Source organism: Bombina bombina, chromosome 1 (genome assembly GCF_027579735.1).
Source record: "Bombina bombina isolate aBomBom1 chromosome 1, aBomBom1.pri, whole genome shotgun sequence".
Taxonomy (NCBI): Eukaryota; Metazoa; Chordata; class Amphibia; order Anura; family Bombinatoridae; genus Bombina; species Bombina bombina.
The window spans coordinates 420,192,769-420,215,735 of record NC_069499.1 but is presented as its reverse complement, the minus strand read 5'-3'; positions in this window follow the sequence as shown (position 1 = coordinate 420,215,735).

Genomic DNA, 22,967 nt, shown 5'->3' with positions numbered 1-22,967 from the left:
GATTTGCATATTGCGCTTCTGCCAGTGCAGGGTCAATCCCATCATTAACTGACACAGAGGAATCTTTTAGATAAGATAAATGATGGATCATCTGATATTGACCTTGTACTTTTTTTGGAACCACTCCCAAAGGAAACATCCTCAAATTTGATAGAGGACATGATTCAAATGGACCCCCCCAATCTCCCAAAGCAACTTCTTTCTGCAGCTTAGCTTGAACCACTCTGGAAACTCTTTGCCAACTTTTTACATACAATTCAGTTTCCATACAATTCAGACCTCTGCTGTTCAACAAATGGAATTCTAAACCCCAAACTAAAACCAGTTAGCAACATTTTATCTTCTTTCCTCCTCACCCCTATTTTAGTATACTTGTTTAACCACAGTGTATTTATTTCTACTCTCAATGATTTCAACTCCCAATACACCCACATCTCCTGCTTTGCCGACATGCTAGCCTTGCTTAAAACATTTAGAACCCCCCACAACTGGAGCATTTGTGGTTGTATTTGCATTTCCCCTCATCACACCACCTGAACCACAAAAGAAATGCCCTCCCTAAAGGGCACCATGATCTCTAAGCGTATCCCCCATCTCATGGTCATCTCACCTCATGTCAGGGCAAACTACAATCCTCTGCCGGAACTGCTGACCATACCTCCACCATTCCATTCCTCCATGTATGATACAATGATGAAATCCCATCAAAATAAGAAAATAAAGCAGTGCTTTGATCTGGGAATTTTTTCCCTATAACAAAATACATAATGACCTCGACCAATTGCTTAGTCTTTAGCAAATTCTTTTACCATTTCTTTCAATCACTCCCTGCTTCTTACCTTGCTTATCATATTTAATTTCCATATAATGATTCAAAGGTAAAATAGAAAGAAACTTCTAATCATTCATTTTTTTCCTCTTTTAGCTCTTCTGCTGTATTAGGACATTGCCACTTCTTTTCTTCATAGGTAGTTTATAGGAACAATTAGATGGATTAAAGGGACATGAAACCCCAATTTTTTCTTTCATGATTTAGAAAGAGCATGTGGGGGTCGATCCGATATAAATCGTCGCCCGCAAAAGCCGGCGACGCCAATATTTGCGCGGATTTGGTATCACATATACGGCGTAACCTAGAAGTTACGCCCGTATATTTCTGCCGTCGCCCGCAGTTTTTTGGGCCATAGGCAGGTATACCAAACCCGCGCAGTTTGGTATCCAATATGCAGCGTAAGGACTTACGTGGCGAAAATGGAGAAAACTTACTCCATTTTCACCTCGCCACAAAAAGCAGCCGTAAGAAGCCTTACGCTGACTATTGGAGCCCCGTAACTCCCTAAACTAACTAGAAAATAAACCTAACACCTAACGCATGCGCAATGTCTATCTCCCTGTCAACCGCGATCTGCTAAAATAAACCTAACACCTAACGCATGCGCAATGTCTATCTCCCTGTCAACCGCGATCCCCCCCCCCCGAAATCCCTAATAAAGTTATTACCCCCTAAACCGCCGCTCCCGGACCCCGCCGCCATCTACATAAACTAACCCCCTACTGTGAGCCTCTAAAACCGCCGCCATCTACCTTATCTATCCCCTAATCTGACCCCTTACACCGCCGCCACCTATATAAAAATTATTAACCCCTAATGTAAGCCCCTTACACCGCCGCCATCTCTATTAAAATGATTAACCCCTAATTTAATCTACCCCTAACCCTAACTAAATTTATATTAAATTAATCTAATTCATTTATAAACTAAAATATTCCTATTTAAATCTAAATACTTACCTATAAAATAAACCCTAAGATAGCTACAATATAATTAATAATTACATTGTAGCTATGTTAGGGTTAATATTTATTTTACAGGTAAATTGTTAATTATTTTAACTAGGTATAATAGATATTAAATAGTTATTAACTATTTAATATCTACCTAGTTAAAATAATTACCCAATTACCTGTAAAATAAATCCTAACCTAAGTTACAAATACACCTACACTATCAATAAATTTAATAAACTACAAACATCTATCTAAAAATACAATTAAATTAACTAAACTAAATTACAAAAACAAACAAACACTAAATTACAAAAAATAAAAAAAAGATTACAAGATATTTAAGCTAATTACACCTATTCTAAGCCCCCTAATAAAATAATAAACCCCCAAAATAAAAAAAATTCCCTGCCCTATTCTAAATTCAACAAATTTCAAAGCTCTTTACCTTACCAGCCCTTAAAAGGGCCTTTTGTGGGGCATGCCCCAAAGAATTCAGCTCTTTTGCATACAACAAATACAATACCCCCCCCCCCCATTACAACCCACCACCCACATACCCCTATTCTAAACCCACCCAAACCCCCCTTAAAAAAGCCTAACACTACCCCCCTGAAGATCTCCCTACCTTGTCTTCACCACACCGGGCCGAACTCCTGATCCGATCCGGGCGATGTCTTCCTCCAAGCGGCAAAGAAGAATTCTTCCTCCGGCGATGTCATCCTCCAAGCGGCAAAGAAGAATTCTTCCTCAGGCGACGTCTTCCTCCAAGCGGCAGCAAAGTCTTCATTCTTCCGGCGGCATCTTCAATCTTCTTTCTTCGCTCCGCCGCCGCGGAGCATCCATTCCGGCTGACTGCTGTACTACGAATGAGGTACCTTTAAATGACGTCATCCAAGATGGCGTCCGCCGAATTCCGATTGGCTGATAGGATTCTATCAGCCAATCGGAATTAAGTTAAAAAAATCTGATTGGCTGATTGAATCAGCCAATCAGATTGAACTTGAATCTGATTGGCTGATTCAATCAGCCAATCAGATTTTTTTAACTTAATTCCGATTGGCTGATAGAATCCTATCAGCCAATCGGAATTCGGCGGACGCCATCTTGGATGACGTCATTTAAAGGTACCTCATTCGTAGTACAGCAGTCGGCCGGGATGGATGCTCCGCGGCGGCGGAGCGAAGAAAGAAGATTGAAGATGCCGCCGGAAGAATGAAGACTTTGCTGCCGCTTGGAGGAAGACGTCGCCTGAGGAAGAATTCTTCTTTGCCGCTTGGAGGATGACATCGCCGGAGGAAGAATTCTTCTTTGCCGCTTGGAGGAAGACATCGCCCGGATCGGATCAGGAGTTCGGCCCGGTGTGGTGAAGACAAGGTAGGGAGATCTTCAGGGGGGTAGTGTTAGGCTTTTTAAGGGGGGTTTGGGTGGGTTTAGAATAGGGGTATGTGGGTGGTGGGTTGTAATGGGGGGGGGGTATTGTATTTGTTGTATGCAAAAGAGCTGAATTCTTTGGGGCATGCCCCACAAAAGGCCCTTTTAAGGGCTGGTAAGGTAAAGAGCTTTGAAATTTGTTTAATTTAGAATAGGGCAGGGAATTTTCTTTATTTTGGGGGTTTATTATTTTATTAGGGGGCTTAGAATAGGTGTAATTAGCTTAAATATCTTGTAATGTTTTTTTTATTTTTTGTAATTTAGTGTTTGTTTTTTTTTGTAATTTAGTTTAGTTAATTTAATTGTATTTTTAGATAGATGTTTGTTGTTTATTTAATTTATTGATAGTGTAGGTGTATTTGTAACTTAGGTTAGGATTTATTTTACAGGTAATTGGGTAATTATTTTAACTAGGTAGATATTAAATAGTTAATAACTATTTAATATCTATTATACCTAGTTAAAATAATTAACAATTTACCTGTAAAATAAATATTAACCCTAACATAGCTACAATGTAATTATTAATTATATTGTAGCTATCTTAGGGTTTATTTTATAGGTAAGTATTTAGATTTAAATAGGAATATTTTAGTTTATAAATGAATTAGATTAATTTAATATAAATTTAGTTAGGGTTAGATAGAGTTAATATAGTTAATATAAATACTATAGTAACTATATTAACTATATTAACCCTAATATAATTAGGGTTAATATAGTTAATATATATAATGTAATACCTATATTAACTATAATATACTTAGGGTTAATATAGATAATATAGCTGGCGGCGGGGTAGGTAGATTAAATTAGGGGTTAATCATTTTAATAGAGATGGCGGCGGTGTAAGGGGCTTACATTGGGGGTTAATAATTTTAATATAGATGGCGGCGGTGTTAGGGGCTCACTTTAGGGGGTTATAGATATAATATAGCTGGCGGCGGGGTACGGGAGCGGCGGTTTAGGGGTTAATAACTTTATTAGGTTGCGGCGGGGTAAAGGAGCGGCGGTTTAGGGGTTAATAGCTTTTTTATTGTTAGGCTAGTGAGGGGGGATAGCGGATAGAGGGTTAGACAGTGCGGGCTATGTTAGGGAGGCGTGTTAGACAGTGCGGGCTATGTTAGGGAGGCGTGTTAGACAGTGCGGGTGTTTTAAACTTTAGTCAGGTTTTATAGGCGCCGGCAGTTTCTAACGTGCCGCAAGTCACTGGCGACGCCAGAAATTTGTACTTACGCAGATTTCTGGACATCGCTGGTTTGTGAGACTTACGGCACGTTAGCATCTGACGGCGACCTATATGGGATGGCTCGAGTTGCGAGCTGAAACTGCGGGCGACGCCGGTTCCCTCGCTTGCGCCGCAAACTGCGATCGATATCGGATCGCGCCCGTGATTTTAAACAACTTTCTAATTTACTTCTATGATCTAATTTGCTTCATTCTCTTGATATTATTTGCTGAAAAGCATATCTAGATATGCTCTGCAGCTGCTGATTGGTAGCTGCACATAGATGCCTTGTGTGATTGGCTCACCCATGTGCATTTCTATTTCTTCAACAAAAGATATCTAAAGAATGAAGCACATTAGATAATAGAAGTAAATTGGAATGTTATTTAGAATTGTATTCTCTACCTGAATCATGAAATAATTTTTTTGGGTTTAGTGTCCCTTTAATCTTATTTTCGAATTATGAAGAATAGTTGCAAATATATTTGCAATCTAGGTCCAAGAATAGCTTTATATATGATCTAGAGGGTTCTTAGAGCAGATGGTATTCTCTATAAATTTATATGTTTCTTTACAGATGTTTAATAATGCAATTATCTTGAAATAGACAGTTGGTTTCAGCAGATGATAGCAGATCTATTTATTTGATTCTGACATACGTGTAGTTTGAGTATGCCATTGTTTATCTCATGTTTATTTGCTTGTTTTACCTTGTCTGTATATTGACATTTAAACTTCAATAAAAATAGGAAAATAAATATAAATAAAATATTCCCTCCTCCAGATCACTTCCTGCATTAAGTGCAACCCCAGTGGGGTGATCATACAAAGACTTGGGCCTCTAGTTATTAAGATCTGGCGGAACTGATCCGACACTGCAGATCAGGTCCGCCAGACCTCGCTGAATACGGCAAGCAATACGCTCGCCATATTCAGCATTGCACCAGCAGCTCACAAGAGCTGCTGGTGCAACGTCGCCCCCTGCATACTCGCGGCCAATAGGCCTCCAGCAGGGGGGTGTCAATCAACCCGATCGTAGCTTCATAACTGCTTCATAACTGATCGTAGCTTCATAACTGCTGTTTCTGGCGAGCCTGCAAGCTCGCCAGAAACACAGGGCATCAAGCTCCAATCGGAGCTTGATAAATATGCCCCACCATCTTTTAAAGGCCACCCCTGCCACATTAATAATCCATGATCCTGCTCCCCCTGCTGGATCAGAAGATGACCATAGTTCCTCCTCCATCTTGCCTCTGACCTTCTTTAGTCTCTCCACCTGAGGTACATGGTCTTTAAGGCCCCTCAGCAACATAGCCCACACATCATCATATAAACCAACACCACTGTTAGTCAAGGAAACAGCCTTGTCTCCTTCAGCCAACTTATCTGAAGCCATAGCTGGTCATTGTAAGCCATTCACCCTCCTCTTTAAAGATGTCACCACCACCCACCCCACAGCGCTCTGCCACTCTTCTCTCAACTCTCCCTCTTGCTACCAACTACTGTCCTGGTAACCACTTCATACAGTGAGACTGAACTCTCTTCATCTTATCCACCCAGCTGTTCTTTGTGCCATCTGGCTCCCTTAGCTGTGGACTCTTATCTCCTGCACCTCTATTACAGCCTAGCTGTGTTTTTTTTCTCCTCCCCCTTGAAGCCCCCCTCATTGTGCCTCCCTCTGGCCTCAGTTTCAGCCCCAGGTGCTTTCATGGGCTGTCAGGGACCCCTGTCCCTTGAGACATTATAACTCCCTGTGGTAGCTCAGCTAGCTTACCTACTCTGCTAACAGCACCAGCACTCTACTGCAGCCCAGCTACAACCTCTAATACCACTCCCAAGCCTCCACTCAGATGCCAATTGGTGACCTCACAACCCCTCCTCCTAGTGACCTTTACTCCTCATGCTGTTCCACTGGAACTGATCCTGGGATATCTCCTTCTAGACACAGCATCTTACTGAGCCAACTTCTCATTGCAAATGATGTAAACTAGGGCCTCCTTACCGCCACCACATCAGAGCTCAAATGCTCTGGGGGTCTCACCCATCTCAGGGGCCTCTATTGCTTTGCCTCAACCAGAAGGTCTCTTCCCAGGGATCACTCTAGATGACCCCAGCTTCTCCAGTAACCAATCCTACACACTGCCATGGCAGGTATTTTCCCAGATGAGCCACTTCAAGATAAGTGCAGAAGTGTCAGGAGTAGGGAACTTCTACTCACACATTAGCTCCAGTTGAAAGGAGCCCTTAATTAGGACCTTTAGCAACAACTGTTTTTGATTATTTACAGAGCCCTTCCTAACAACACACCCCCTACATCTCCTAGTAGACCAAACCACTCCTAACCTGTCATTGACCCTTTCACCTCTATTTCACCTAGAATGGAGGGGAAATGCCCCTCACTCATATACACTCCTTCAAGGCTACCTTTACTTTATTTTGTTTACAAAGGTGGTAATAGTACACGAGCCATTATTATTATCATCAGGTATTTGTAGAGCTCCAACAGATTCTGCAGCGCTATGAATATAGGTGGTATACAAAATTACATTTACAGGGGTCAAATGGGTACAGGGCCCTGCTGAGAGTTGCACTGTTGTAGTCGGCTCTTATGAATGTGAACTACAAACAGCTGGGCTTGAAGGCTTACATGCTATGGGGTTTAAGGGGATAGCAGTGGAGATAAGAAGTTTAGTGTAGTTTGTATGCATCCCTGAATACTAGAGTCTTCAGGGAGCGCTTGAAGCTTTCAAAACTAGGGGAGAGTCTTGTGGAGCGAGGCAAAGAGTTCCATAAGATGGGAGCCAGTCTGGAAAAAAGGTTTGAAATGTGAGGGGGGGGGGGGGGGAGCAGTGCAGTTGAGGGCTTTGTGTGTCAGAGTGAAAATTTTGTGTTTAATCCTGGAGGCAAGAGGAAGCCAGTGAAGGGATTGGCAGAGAGGTGCAGCAGATGAAGAGCAACAAGTAAGTAAGATGAGCCTGGCAGAGGCATTCATTATGGATTGTAAAAGATCTAGGTGGCAGATAGGGAGACCAGAGAGGATGGAGTTGCAGTAGTCGAGGTGGGAAAGGAAGAGAGAGTGGATTAAAATCTTAGTTGTGTCTTGTGTAAGGACATTTCTAATTTTAGAGATGTTTTTAAGGTGGAAGCAGCAGGCTTTAGCCAAGGACTGAATGTGAGGAGTGAAAGATAGATCTGAGTCAAGTGTGACCCCAAGACATCGGGCATGTGGGGTTGGGGTAATGATGGAGTTATCAACAGTTATAGAGAAATGGGAAGTGGAGATTTTGGAAGAAGGGGGGAAAATAAGGAGATCAGTTTTGGAGAGATTTAGCTTTAGGTAGTGAGAGGACAACCAAGATGAGATATGAGAGAGACAGTTAGTGACATGGGTTAGCAAAGAAGGAGATAGTTCTGGTGCAGAGAGGTAGATTTGGGTGTCATCGGCATACAAATGATAATGAAACCCGTGGGACTTTATTAAGGATCCTAATGAGGATGTGTAGATTGAGAAGAGGAAGGGACCAAGGGCAGAGCCTTGCGGTACCCCAACAGATAGAGGTAACGGGGCAGAGGATGCCACAGAGAAGGCTACACTAAAGGTACGGTTAGACAGATAGGAAGAGAACCACGAGAGAGCTGTGCAGATGCTGAAGGAATGGAGGGTTTGGAGCAAAAGAGGGTGGTAAACAGTATCAAAGGCTGCAGACAGATCAAGGAGAATAAGTAGAGAGAAGTTGCCTTTGGATTTTGCTGTAAGTAGGTCGTTGGTAACCTTAACAATTGCTGTCTCTGTGGAGTGTAGGGGGCGAAATCCAGATTGCAGTGGGTCAAGGAAGGAGTTTAATGTAAGGAAATGGGATAGGCGTGCATATTCTAGCTTTTCAAGAAGCTTTGAGGCAAGAAAAGAAGAAGAGAGTAGGGAAATAGGGCTGTAGTTGGAAGGGGAGGTTGGATAGAGAGAAGGATAAGTGTGACCAGTGCATGTTTAATAGATGAGGGAAATATACCAGTGCTGAGGCAGAGATTCTACTCCTGGCCACTAGGAGGAGGCAAAGATTCCCAAAACTCCAAGGGCCCTTAAAAACCCTCCCACTTTACTGGTAAACCAGTTTTATCTTTGCCTCCATAGGAGGAAGATGAGAATGGAGGTGCTCCTGGTGTTCTTTTGTGAGAGGGGTTCTCAGACCGATTTGAGGCCAATTTACCCCTCAGGGAGCTACAGTTTGGGCAAAGGGAAATTTATGGAGTATTGGGTAGTGGCACAATTACACCAAGAGGGAGTTAGTCACAGACCTGCCACAAGTGTCGCAGGGTCCAAGTCCCTAGTATCCTCTTGATCATATGTTGCGTGGTGATTTCACAAAGGGACTGAGCTAGGAAGCTCAGTGTAGCTGCTAGGGAGTTGGATAGGGGGAGGTTCTTCAAACACCTAGATCTTAACTCCCATAGCAGCTACAAACCTTCAGGAACCCTTGTTTGAAATAGAATTGATTGATCTTGGAGCAGTACAACCCAGTGGGAGTTTTAGAAATAAAGTAAAATAAAACACATTTGAATTTGCTTGGGGTTGGGATACTATATACATAATAAAAATAAATCTAGGATGTCTAGAGACCCCCAATAAAGTTAATTTTCTAGTAGACGAAAACAAATTCATTTTGTCTGTATAGTCAGGTGATCACTGTAGTAACAGTAAATACCTTGCACATGTGGCTACCCTTGATGACAATTTAGTAAGGTGATCACAGTAACAGCAGTGGTCACTGGACTATTTTCAATATTATTTACTAAATTCTATGCAAAAATTATACATATGTTTAACAGTTTTTGCATCAGCTATCTCATATGCCATGAATTATAATAATAGCATATTGTGAATAGGCTGGGCCTGCTGAAAAAAACATTATATTATTTGTGTGGGTCACTCACTGAAATTTTACTTACAATAGGTTTTAAATGTAGGTAGCCAAATACAGCTCAAAATTGGCTCAGCACTTTCTGTAAAATAAAAAGGCTTAGCAGCGAAGGGGTTGATGAAGGTTTTCTGTTCATGTAGACTTTTGGGCCAGATTACGAGTGGAGCAGTAATTATCACTCACGCTTGCGTGTTAACTCTGCTAGCAGTACGTTTTTTGCACACGACAGATACTGTGCATATTACATGTTGAAAATAAAATGTTTTTTGCTTGCACGATAACCAAACGCACACAAAAAAACAGAACTTACAATATAAGTTAACATATTCTCCCCTAGACTTCAATGGAGAGTCAAAAGTGGTGGAGGAAAGCTAACTCCCTACTCGTGCATAAACCCAATCACATTTTCTCAAGTGGGCTAACCCAACATGAAATATAAATATTTCCAGGATTTAATGATTTTGTATTCTCTACTGTATCTGAAATGTTAGTGGCTATGCCTAGTCCAAATAAGTGTAAAGAGTCGGTTTCTGATAATCCCTCATGTAGCTTATATGATTTAAACAGTTCTTGTTTTTTCTTCAAGAGCATAGTTGGAGAATTAATTTTCCAAAGAGTTCTCTTTTCATACCAGGATTATATTTATATCTGTCTTTTATAGACTTTTTGACAGACCATAGGAGAAGTTACTCTCAGTTTGTTCTGATCTTCAATACTTTTTCCCTTCATAGTTATTTTGCATGGATGTATTAGGTCTGATGATGGCAGCATCAAATGATGTTCCATTTGCTCAGTTTCACAGGAAGCCTTTTCCGCTTCATCAGTGATAAAGGGATCATACTCAGATATCTCAGAAAATCCTTCTTGATTTCTGAACAAGATAATTCCTGATTTTTTTGGGTGGATTAATCATCAGTAGTTTGTTCTAGGGGCATTCTTGTTCACCCAAATTTGACAAAGATCTTAACAAATGCTTTCAGGTTGGGCTGCTGTCTGTGGGTCTCAGAGAGTGCAGGAAGCGTTGTCTCCTGAGGAGGCGATGGTACCTGTAAATGTTCTAAGATTTTGAGCATTCTTGAGGGCTCTTCAGAGCTGGCTCCTGTCACCCCCTATGCCACTCTCTGCATGTTTGCCCTGACCACTGTGAATAGAGTTGGTTCCTATTTCTCTTCCTCACACCTCACTACCTGCCCCCTCAAACCTATCCCTTCCCATCTAATACCTTCTCTGTTTTCCACCCTCACCCCAGCTTTTACTCAAATCTTCAACCTATCACTTTCTTCCAGATCATTCCCATCTTCTTATAAATAAAGAAAGGTCACTTCCACCTTTAAAAAAACCCTCCCTTGATCCTAATTCTCCTTCAAACTACTGCCCCATAACACTGCTTTCACTAACATCAAATCTTCTGGAAAAATGAGTTTACAACCTCTAATAAGTCCTTTCCTGTGTCATTTGTGACTTTTCTTCTTTAACACCTCTGTCGGTTGAAGTACCTCAAGTCTCTGTCCAGGGTCCTCTAATTTTCTCTGTTTTTACTTCTTTGTTGGGTAAAATTATCAACAGCTAGGGCTTCAAATATCCCGTCTATGCTGATGACACTAAGATCTACCTCTCCATCCCTGTTCTCTCTCCCTCTGTCCTTTCTCATGTCATCAGCTGCTTATCTGGCATTTCTTCCTGAATGACCTCTCACCACCTAAAGATTAACATGTCCAAGATTGAGGTCCTTCTACTCCCCCCTCTAGTTCTACTCTGATTTCTGACTTTTTTATCACAGTCGGCAGCATCACTATCTCCCCACCAAGCCCCCTGCTTCAGAGTTTCACTTGTCTCCAATCTGTCCTTCATTCCCCACATGCAATTGCTCGCTTCATTCTCCCGACTTGAGAATTTTAATAACCTACTAACTGGCCTTCCTCTCTCCCGCCTTCAATCCATCATAAATTCCTCTGCTAGGCTAATCCACCTTTCCCACCTCTTTGTATTTGCTGCACCTCTTTACAAGTCGCTTCATTGCCTCCCATTCACAGCAGAATTAAATTAAAGATCCTCACCCTGACATACGCTGCCCCCCACTACCTGCCCTCACTAATCAGCAATTCTGCAAAACTCTGTGATTATCTTGTATCTAAGCCTCTGCAAACTGCCTCCTTATTTAAGTTCTTTTGACAGACTTGCATTTTAGCCAATCAGTGCTGACTCCTAGGTAACTCCACGTGCATGAGTGTTATCTATATGACACACATGAACTAACACCCTCTAGTGGTGAAAAACTGTCAAAATGCATTCAGATAAGATGCAGCCTTCGAGGTCTAAGAAATTAGCTTATGAACCTCGTAGGTTTAGCTTTGAACTAAGAATACCAAGAGAACAAAGCAAACTTGGTGATAAAACTTATATAGAAATATATATTTAAAAATAAATAGAACATTTTCTTCAATGAGAAGAACATTGTAATGTAAAATATCCATAACCACCTTCGGTTTTAGCGCTGTATGTCTAGCAGGGTGTCGGGTTGGTATGCTAGTGATACGTGTTAAGGTTTTTTTAACAGTGTGCTCCATTAAAGTCTAGGGGAAGAAGAAGATAGCACAACCTGTTATCCAAAGTCTTGAAGTTTGCTCACATCGAGTTTAACTTGCATTCAACCATTTTACTTTCAACTTGTAATACGAGTGCTAACCCGTTCATGTTAAAAGTTTACTTCCAGCAGTGTTTGCAGGTGAGTGAAAAAGCTATATAGGGCACCATTTGTAATCTGGCCCGCTATTGGTTAACAGGAAAAATCTGCATTGAAATATATTAGACATTCATCCTCGATATTGAATTATCATGGTTTAGTTATTCATGTGTTTAACTAGATTTTGCTTTTATGTTGTTTTCTTCTTCAAATATTATTTTCTAATTCAGTTGGTAGCACCTCTAATTGATTGGAATTGCCCTTAAATTGTTAACAAAAATACCTGATCTTCCATACAATGTTTTTATGTGCAAATTCAAACATGGGTGCCAATGATATTAATATTGGAATGTTAAAAAAAAAGAGCACTAGATGTTATAGATGTTATTAGTTATTGGTTAATTTGGGGTAATGTTCATTTCACTCCACAAGATGGCAACATTACCTAAGAGGGCTAAGTTCATGTAAGGGTTAAGGAACAGGAATAATAAAACATTTTTTTTATCGGCTTAGGTGGACTATTCAAATGTAGATTATTCACCTTGTAATTAGCATGATTAAAGGCCTGTTTGTCCGAAACATTGTGGTATATAATGGGGAGATGTCCCCATAATAAACAAAGTTTTGAGCAATTTTGTGCTGTCACTATTTATATATGTTTGCACATATTTGACATGTTCATGTTCAATAAACTATTACTTTAAATCAGGGGTTTTCAGACCAAATTTACCGCCCCCGCCCCATAATAGATAAATTGTAATATTTATTTTTAGTTTTAATTTGGATCATTTACATCTGATCCAGGCTTCACACACCCAGCTCTTAACAGCTGATTCTGTTCAATCAATAGGTTATGATCAAGACAACAACAAAAAAGCAGTCTCTGAGCGATTTGGACCTCAGTGCTTTTCCCATCTATATCCTACCTACCCTTTGCCTCATTCCACCTTAACATGGCAAGCGTCATTGTCGTCTCTTATAAACTGTTCTTTGTTTTCCATAGGATATTGTGAAATGTCACTGTTCCTGCGCCTCCCTTTATATGCTCTAGCACCCCCTGGGGAGGACCACCTCAGACTTTGAAAACCACTACTTTTTTTTTTTTTTTTTTTTTTTTTTTTTTAATTTTTTTTAAATAATTTTTATTCACGGTTCAGTTAGAGGCCTACAACAACGTAAAAACTAATTCACATGAGAAAATACGTAAGTTTTACAAACAATGGAAACAATATAAGTAAGGGATAGGCAGCATAAAGTTAAAGAAAAAAAAAAATGTGCACCATGTGAACATTAATTACATGAAATGCCAATGTCTTAGCAACCTTCTACATGACATAATAGGCCACTCTTGGGCCTCAAAAGGATAAAAAGAAATTTAAAGTGAAAGAAGGTTATTTCAAACAGAGGAGACCACTTGTGGATCTCAAATGATGAACCTTGTTTTTATGTTATTATCTATTAAGCATAGCAAATTTTTATGGTATTTTTGAACTAGAAATAACAAGCTCTTAGGGATTATAGTAGAAGAAAAACATGTAAATATGACCAAATTTAATCCCTTTCAACTGAAAATAATTAGATAATAGTGAACTAACATGTTAACAAGTTAACAAAGGAGCCTCTAGGTAATAACGCTAGTTTTTCCCTGGCCGCCAAATGAGTGTCTAAGAGTCCAAACAGTGATGACCGAACTAAGTGTACTGAAAGGATGGTTTATAGTTTATCTAGGAGGAGTGGATAAATTAACAGCTAGTTCCATTTTTGGAAAATTGTCCAGGAGCTAATTAACTTTTACATCTATAATTATATGGAGAATAGTGTATGGCTAGATATCTGTCTTCCAGTGTGATTAGCGCTGTGGGGCTTAGAGTAATATATCAAAGGGCAAACTAATGGGGGTGGGTAAGAGCCTGGTGTATAGATAAACCTGTTCATGTCAGGAGGTGTAGCTAAATTTTTACAGTAAAGTGTTGTTTCCCGACAGTATATACCAAAAGCTAAGAGTGAACGCATATAAAGTGTGACCAAGTAAAACAGTGTCCTAATAATGGCTATAATAATATTTAAGATCTGGATGTGTTGGTCCGCCTCGGCCGCCGGCGGTCCCATTCTAATTACCAAAGCCAGACTAGAATATGCGCTACATTTCATGAACACAGTATACAGAAATAGTTTTCTCAAACCTATTCCTCCTTATTACTATATACTTAGTATGTGATCACTAAAGGGACAGCAAACGAGTCACACAAAGAAGTATAGTTACAGCAATACACTATTATACATTGTCCCTTACCCAGTTAGTAAAGAATATATCTCCTATGCCATATATATATATCAGGCAGCATACATTTAACTTAAAGAGCCTCCCCTTCAGAAGAAATTGTAATGTGAGAATGCAATGTGTATTACATACATGATTATCTGAAGGAGCCCTTAGATACACATATTATCATGAAATCACCCTACTATGCACCCTATATTGGAGCACAAGGAGTAGAACGTGTGTTAAGATAGACAAGTAAAACTTTGCAAGCAAAACAGTTTTGAAAGGGATGACTGTGGTAAAAAGAGCTTCTCTAACAAAAACATATGTGGGAGACTAGCAGTTGCCCGGAACCTCTATAATTGAAACTTAGCTAAAAACTAAGAGAATCCAAGGGATTACTGTGCAGCGCTGAAGTGTTATAAGCAGGGATCGCTGCAATGGCGTCCTGATAAGCATGCTAACTGGCAATACCCAAGGACATTAAAGAAAATAAAAAAGAAAGGCAAAAAAAAGAAAAATAGTAGAGCGCAAATGTTGCTAACATCCTCTACCCCTTTACACCACAGCACTTCTTATTTTCAGATAACAAATTCGAGTATTAATAACACCAAGAAAGTGCAACATAGATTAGATAAAGAGGATTGAATTGAAAAATTGCATAACATTAAGCTTTCATTACTTCGAGTCTATATGATTAGGCTGTCATATCGCCCCCTTACTAAAGTCATCAAACCGTCTGAGGGATGTGTGTGGTGTACATGGAGTCCAGGGGGGAAAACGGAAAACAGTTAGATCATCCGACTCCAACCTTTCTGTGTCGGCACCAGGTTACCATATTGAGTTGGGATATTGGTGGCCCAGATTGATCGCGGGACTTAGCTGAGGGATCCGACACAAACGATGTGACTAGCTGTGTTTTCCAACTTACAGTAGTGCTGTCTCTCTTCCTGCCTTCTCCAAAATTCGCAGCATGGGGAACCGGTATTAGGCTAGGCTCACATGGGTGCAATGAGGGCCTCACATCACCCTCCGTATAAGCTGCTGCGGTGACTCTGGCCCCAGGAAGGAGGAGGTGCACGGCCCCCAAGTGTTCCAATCGGTCCCCTTCCTGAACCTCACTATTAGGTCTCGGCTTGTGTAAGGGTATGTCAGCTGAGCGCTGGGGGGCAGGTATACGATCCTGTTTAGTAGCTAGGCAGATAGCTTGGGCGGCATTGTTACACATTGATCCCCACTCTAAATCCAGCTGTGTGCAAAATTGCAGGTAATAGGAACTTAGAAGACATTCCACCTCCTCCAGGACAGTCCGGATTGCAAATGCCATTATGTAGAGGCGACCAGTTCAATAAAGGCTCCTTTGCCTATTTGCTGTTTGTTGTAGGTGCACTTATCATGCTTACTAACGACAGGAGCCCAAGAGCATCCTGCCGGGGGGTAATCCACGTGGCTGGTGTTGAAGGCCACAATCTTCAAATAAAGCTCCGGGCTCTGAAGCCAACAGCCATTCGTGTAAAATTAGTCTCATTAGGTAGATATTCCTTAGCCAATATGCAATTTGTTAATCTCTGGGTCATATGGTATCTGTAAAAGGAGATATCATAAAGATTGCTCTAGAGTGCTGGAGCAGCTTGCAGAAGTGCGACCAATCATGGCCGCTGCCCGGAAGTTCCCCCCGAAAACCACTACTTTTAAACAAAAGTGTGCTGAGCTGTATTTGTTGTTTGTGTTAGGCTATTCTTGCTCCTGATTAAAATGTTAGTCAACCTGTTAATAAAGCATGTTATCAAGGCGCATGCACAGGATATTTGTGGCACAATCACTGCACCTACTTTTAAGTGAAAATATTCTAATCGACCTGATACTTAGCATTTTTGAGTGAAGTCTATTTTGAACGCTGAGACTTTCTTGCTTTACTGAGTTTTGTGGTTGTTTAATTTTGTGCTTGCATCATAGAAAAGCCTGTATATTCACTATAAGATTACAGATGAGCGACATACTATATACCAATATGTTAAATATCAATATACTTTACATTCTGAATGGCCTTGGCCCCTTTCCAAAGCTGCATAATTTCTTTATGAAAATTAAACATGTGCTTTCGGAAACAGACAAATCTGTATTCATCTGTACAGAATGAATGAACAAAAAGTAGCCTACAAAAAATTTAAAGAATTAATGTATTAACAAAATTTTGTGATACATTAGTTTATTCCTTATTTTTTTAATGAAATTATTTTCTAATAAACCCTTGACACATCCTTATGCTATTAACCCCTAAATCCCCACAACCGCAATTGCAATAACTCCCTTCACTATATTAAAAACTAAACTGTCACAACACCCATCACAGTACACCCCCTACACTATTTAACCCCTAAACAGCCACAACCTCTATTGCAATATAAACCCCTACTCTATTATCCCCTAAACTGTCACAGCCTCTATTAAAATATAACTCCCCTACACTATTGACCCCTAAACTGCCACAACCCACATCGCAGTAAACACTATAAACTGATAACACCACAATCACCACAACCCTACCGCAATAAACCCACTACACATCCCTATGTTATTAACTACTAAACCGTCACAACCCCATCAAAATATAACTCTGTAAACTATTAACCCCTAAGCTGCCACAACCCCCATTGCAATATAACCCATGCATTATTAACCACTAACCCCCCACGACTCCCATTGCAATAAACCTCGTCTCTATTAACCGCTAAAGCACAACAACCCCCATCGCAACATACACTACTTAACTCCCTAACTGCTAACCCCCAAGACCCCGAACCTAAGATGGCCTAAGTTAAAAAGAACACTAATAGTTTATTGATAAAAAAAAGCCCTATACTAAAACTAAAGTATCCTAAAAAATCCCCCCCCCTAAAAACACCTATCCTAAATTTAAATTACTCTAAAAAAATAAAAAAGCCCCTATATTAAAACTTAAATAAAAATAACTATACTAAAAAACTTAAGCCCCCCCCAAAAACTAAAAACTCTAACACTAAACTGAACCCTAACTTTTACTACTTAACATCCAAAGTATTTTGTTATTTTCTTGTCCAATGTACTAAGCAGCATATGTTGCTTTTGAGCCCTTATAGGACAGGCTTGCATATGTTAGAAGCAGCGGTCACCAATACAGTGTCCGCTGCCTGTACACCACAAAAGCCGGATAACTTCTCAAATCGAGAACTTGTATACCCCTGAGCTTCCATCCCTGCATCTCAACAAAAAGATACCAAGAGAAAGAACAATATTGATAAATGATAATAGAAGTAAATTAGAAAGTTGTTGAAAATTGCACGCTCTATCTGAATCATGAAAGAAAAATGTTGGGTTTAATGTAAAACAATCGGTTTTATTGTTATACTAAAAACATTAAATAATGTTTACTTAATAGAAATCATTACAATATGGCTTATTCATCATGCAATGTTAAGTTAATTTTTCATTGCATCATGTCACAGCCCCACAAGGGGCTGTGGTCTCTACAGGAAGGCAAAGGAGTAGCTTTTCCTATGAAATGGTTGCTAAGAGACACCTACAATAGCTCCAGTCAGATTCTTCCCCATGCTCTGTAGAGGACATTTGCTGCAAACATCATTTATCAGTAGAAGTTACATTCAGTAATGTCAACTCCCTTATCTCACCAAAGGCAATGGCTACATTGAGAATTTCTAAGTGCTTATTTTGCAAGAAAAGTGAGTTGTTTTCCTATTTTGTTTATCACATTCTGCTTCTTTTTATGTTATACTTTTTAACCTTTAAAAGAGCCACTACCAATTGTTAGGGTGCTGGCTCTGTTATTTCTGCGTTTAGAGTTTTTAACTTCCAGAACTAAAACATTATTGTCTTTTAATATGTGTGCTTATTTTTCCCAAGAAAAACAATTATGTGTAGTGGATTGAATATGACATTAAAACTACTGATTTGAGGTCTCCTTTTTATAATGTTGTTCATTTAGTATGGTCCATTCTTTACTACTAGTCTACTACCCTTTCCAGATGTGTAAATAGATTATTAAGGAAGCAGGTGTTTGAACTTACTTTAGAGCCCATAACGTTAGAGCCTGCATCATTTGTAAATCATTTTTTAACATAATAATTTTTTTTTATATATATAAGTGAACGAAAAAACAAATAGCGCAAAATTTCACGAAACTGACAAATTAAAAATAGTCGCTTAGCTGAGTCACTGGCTGTGTGTTTCAGACTCAAATCTCAGTCCAAATAGCGAAAGTGAACCTTCCACCAAATAAGTGTTATTCAGCACTGTTGCATTAGATGCTCAACCAGGCAGAAATCCCTGTGTGCAGAGCAGCTCTTTGAAACGCGATACTGACAGTGTGCGGTCTCAGGTGGATTCTATAGAACATAAAAGAAGACAAGAGTGCATCTGCGTTTTTTTTTACGATCACAAAGACACAAATCATAACACAATTACAAGATAAATATTAAAATTGGCTTGTCAAATGGAGAATAACTTTTGGAACGAGCTCCCTTTCCGAGCGTCTCACTCTCCTACCGACCTACGGTTTCTGGGTACGCTTTGTGGTGCTCTTACTCCCAAGACTATTGTCCAAAGTCAGCAATCCCACTATTGTCCCCATTCTCCAAGAACCTTCACAATCCTAATACCCTACGCATTTCATCTGCTCTGGGGCGGACTTTTTCAAGGGTCAGAAACGGATGTGATTTATGGCGCCCTTTTTAAACCATTGCTCTATATCCGCCCCTAGTGATGTATCATTTTACTAAGAGCCAAATAAAGTGTAGCGGCCATAAAGCCTGCTTGGATGTGATTTAAAGTAACATTCATTCCCGCTTTATCTTACTCAATGGTTTACATACATATTTTTACAGATTAAATACATTTCATTAGTGTATTAATAACATTTATGCACATTTCATTATTTGTAAAAAAAAAACAAAAAAACTAAAAAACTTTTATATATACATATAGTAGTAAAAAAATAAATATATATATATATAATTACATGCAGAGGGGAGCCAGCACACATGTTAATAACTAACATCCGGGGTGCTCTTCAAGATAGCATAGATAATGTACAGACAATAGGAAGGCACTCACTGTTGTAAAAGTAGACAAACATGGCTGCTACCCTCCTCGCCACCTTCACTTCGGGGATTCGAACATATTGATCTTGTGTCAATGTATCCGAATCAAAGTGCAGGCTACTCCACTAGCATGCCCTGCTATCTCCCTCTGAAGGCCTATATCTATGTCACGCCTAAGCTACACTCCCCCTGCACCGCCCAGCTAACTCCCCCATGACTCCCTACACCTAAGTCATGCCTAACCTACACAAAAATAACTCACTATCACCAAGATTACAAGTTTTGCGATATGATGTGGTAAGGCTATACCGCTTAAAAATTGTCTAGGTCTCCCATATTATAAGTTGCAGCGGTACAGCTACAACGCAAGCATTTTAGCCTGTAACGCAACTCTCCATTCTGCACTCAAAAAATTACTTTTGAGTGCAGGATTTCCATACCTCTGTATTACAGGTTGTGTGTTCCAAGTAAAATGCTTGAGTTATAGTCTGTACTGCCGCTATCCATTCAGCGATCTGAGACCAGAAGTTATGGATTTCGCGAAAAAAAATGTTTCACAAAACTCTACTAAAATGTTACAAAGTACACTAATACCCATAAACTACCTATTAACCCTAAACCGCAACCCTCCCACATCGCAAATACTATATAAAGTTATTAACCCCTAAACCACCGGCCCCAACATGACTATTACTATAATAAACCTATTAACCCCTAAACCACCGGCCCCACACTGCTAATACTAAATTAAACCTATTAACCCCTAAACTGCTGGCCCCGCACATCACAAATCACTAAATTTAACTATTAACCCCTAAATCTAACACCCCCCTAACTTTTTGCGTTATTTACGCACCCGGTTTAGCGCACAACTTGTAATCTTGGTGATTGATAAACTATGCAAAATAATACATATCCCCATTATAACTATGAAGTTATGTCACTAAAGTTATAATCAATGTTCAAATAATGTGTCACAGCTTGGCTCCTGGAACTCAGCGCCGGACCAGAATTGTGCCCCAGTTTGCCGCTTCTTAAAAGGAATGCCGATCGAGCACTTTTAGTATGTTGTGGGCACCTAGGGATACCACTTGTTTGGGGGTGCTACATCTTTCTAGAATGTAGCAAGATTGCCGAGCGGAGACGGTGGAAGAGGCCGCCGAAGTCCGCCACCATGAAGATGGGCCCCCGGAGCTGGATTTCACAACGGTGAGTACAACTTTTCGGGTTAGCTAGGTCTTTAGGGGTGTGTTTTTTCTTTTTTTTTTAAATAGTTTTTTATTTTTTATTTTGTAGGATAGTTTTTTATGTAGATTTTGTTATTTTGGGGGGTGGTGGTTACTTGTATTGTAGAGGGGGGGCTTGTAATTGTTTTCTTTTTGCAAAAGAGCTAAAATCACTTTAGGACAATGCCCTACAAAAGTCCTTTTAAGGATTATTGTGATTTATTTTAGTGTTAGGGTTTAGAGTTTTTTTTGTTTTGTTTTGGGTGGGTTTTTTATTTTAAAGAGTATGTAGTTTTGTGCTAGGTATAATAGTGTTTATTTTTTTCTAGATACTGTTTATTATTTTTGTAACTTAGATTTTTTTGTAACTTAGGGGGTTTAGTTTAGACGGGGGTAGTTTAGAGGGGGTTAGGTGTTAGGTAGAGTAGGGTTCGATTGCGTTTGGGGTTGTGGCGATTTAGGTTTAATTTTTATTTTTTGTAACTTAGATTTTAAGTTTATAAACTTACTTAGAAGCTCCAAGTTTAGGACTGTTGATTAGGTTAGTCTGGGACACCCATTGAAAGGGGCTGGGAAAACAAGAAGAAAAGACAATCCCCCATTCCCTGTATATGAAAAGACAGATAACATAAACAGGAGCCAGCAGGAGTCTGTAAACTCATGTATACATACGACACTGTGGGGCTTGGTTAGGAGTCAGAAAATCAGCACAATGTTCTACATCTTTACAAAAATACTACTAGATGGGCTTTACAAATGGATCATCTACAAGACATTTATGCAAAGAAAAATCTAGTGTACAATGTCCCTTTAAGGGGTTTAGTTAAGAGGGGTTAGATGTTAGGTAAGTTTGCATTTGGGGTATGTGGTAATATAGTGTTAATAGTTTAGTATTTGTGGTGGGTATGTGGTGGTACAGGGGTTAATAGGATAGATACTTGCGGTGGGTATGTGGTGGTTAAGGGGGGTTAATAGGATAGATACTTGCGGTGGGTATGTGGTGGTTAAGGGGGGTTAATAGGATAGATACTTGCGGTGCGCTAGTGGCAGTTTAGGGGTTAATAGGATAGATACTTGCGGTGAGCTAGTGACAGTTTAGGGGTAATAGGATAGATATTTGTGGTGGACTAGTGGCGGTATAGGGGTTAATAGTTTAGAACATGCAATGAGCTAGTGGCAGTATAGGAGGGGTTAATAGGATAGCTACTTGTGGTGGGCTAGTGGCGGTTTAGGGGATAATAGGATAGGTACTTGCTGTGGGTTTGTGGAGGTTTAAATCTTTATTAGTGTAGTGTTAGTTTGCAATAATGGGGCACTTCATTTTAGGGGTATTAGGATTAGTGGTTAGGCACACAGCAGTTCTATTCCAAGGGATCCCTTATTATGCATCACCAATATAGGCCGTAATGCTGGGTGTTGTCTATAGCCAGCATCACCAACCAATGGCATGTATAGTAAACGCCTCTCTGCGATGCCGCTATGTCGGGAGCTTGGAATATTTCGACAGGCTTGCTCGACATAGCAGTGGATCCTTTGGAATTGTTTTAGCACTTTTGATCATCAGGACCTTCAGAGAGATGTTATTCTGAAATCTAAATTCCAGGCCTCATATCTTATGAAAGATTTAGAGTACAATATATAAAGAAAAAGGAGTGAGAGAAAAACTATAAAAAAAATATCGCCTAGATTACGAGTCTTGCGTTAGGGTTAAAAAGCAGCATTGAGAGGTCCCAACGCTGCTTTTTAACGCCCGCTGGTATTATGAGTCTTGCAGGTACAGGACAGGTGTACCGCTCACTTTTTTTCCGCGACTCGAACATACCGCAAATCCACTTACGTCAATTGCGTATCCCATATTTTCAGTGCGATTTTCCTAAAGCCGGTATTACGAGATTGGAAAAAGTGAGCGGTACAGCCTCTCCTGTCAAGACTGGTACCGCATTTAAAAGTCAGTAGTTAAGAGTTTTATGGGCTAACGCCGTAACATAAAACTCTTAACTAAAGTGCTAAAAAGTACACTAACACCCATAAACTACCTATGAACACCTAAACCGAGCCCCCCCTCCCCATCGCAAACACTTAAATAAATTTTTTAACCCCTAATCTGCCGACCGGACATCGCCGCCATTTAAATAAATATATAACCCCTAAACCGCCGCACTCCCGCCTCGCAAACACTAGTTAAATATTATTAACCCCTAATCTGCCGTCCCTAACATTGCCGCCACCTACCTAGATTTATTAACCCCTAATCTGCCGCCCCCAACGTTGCCGCCACTATATTAAATGTATTAACCCCTAAACCTAAGTCTAACCCTAACACCCCCCTAACTTAA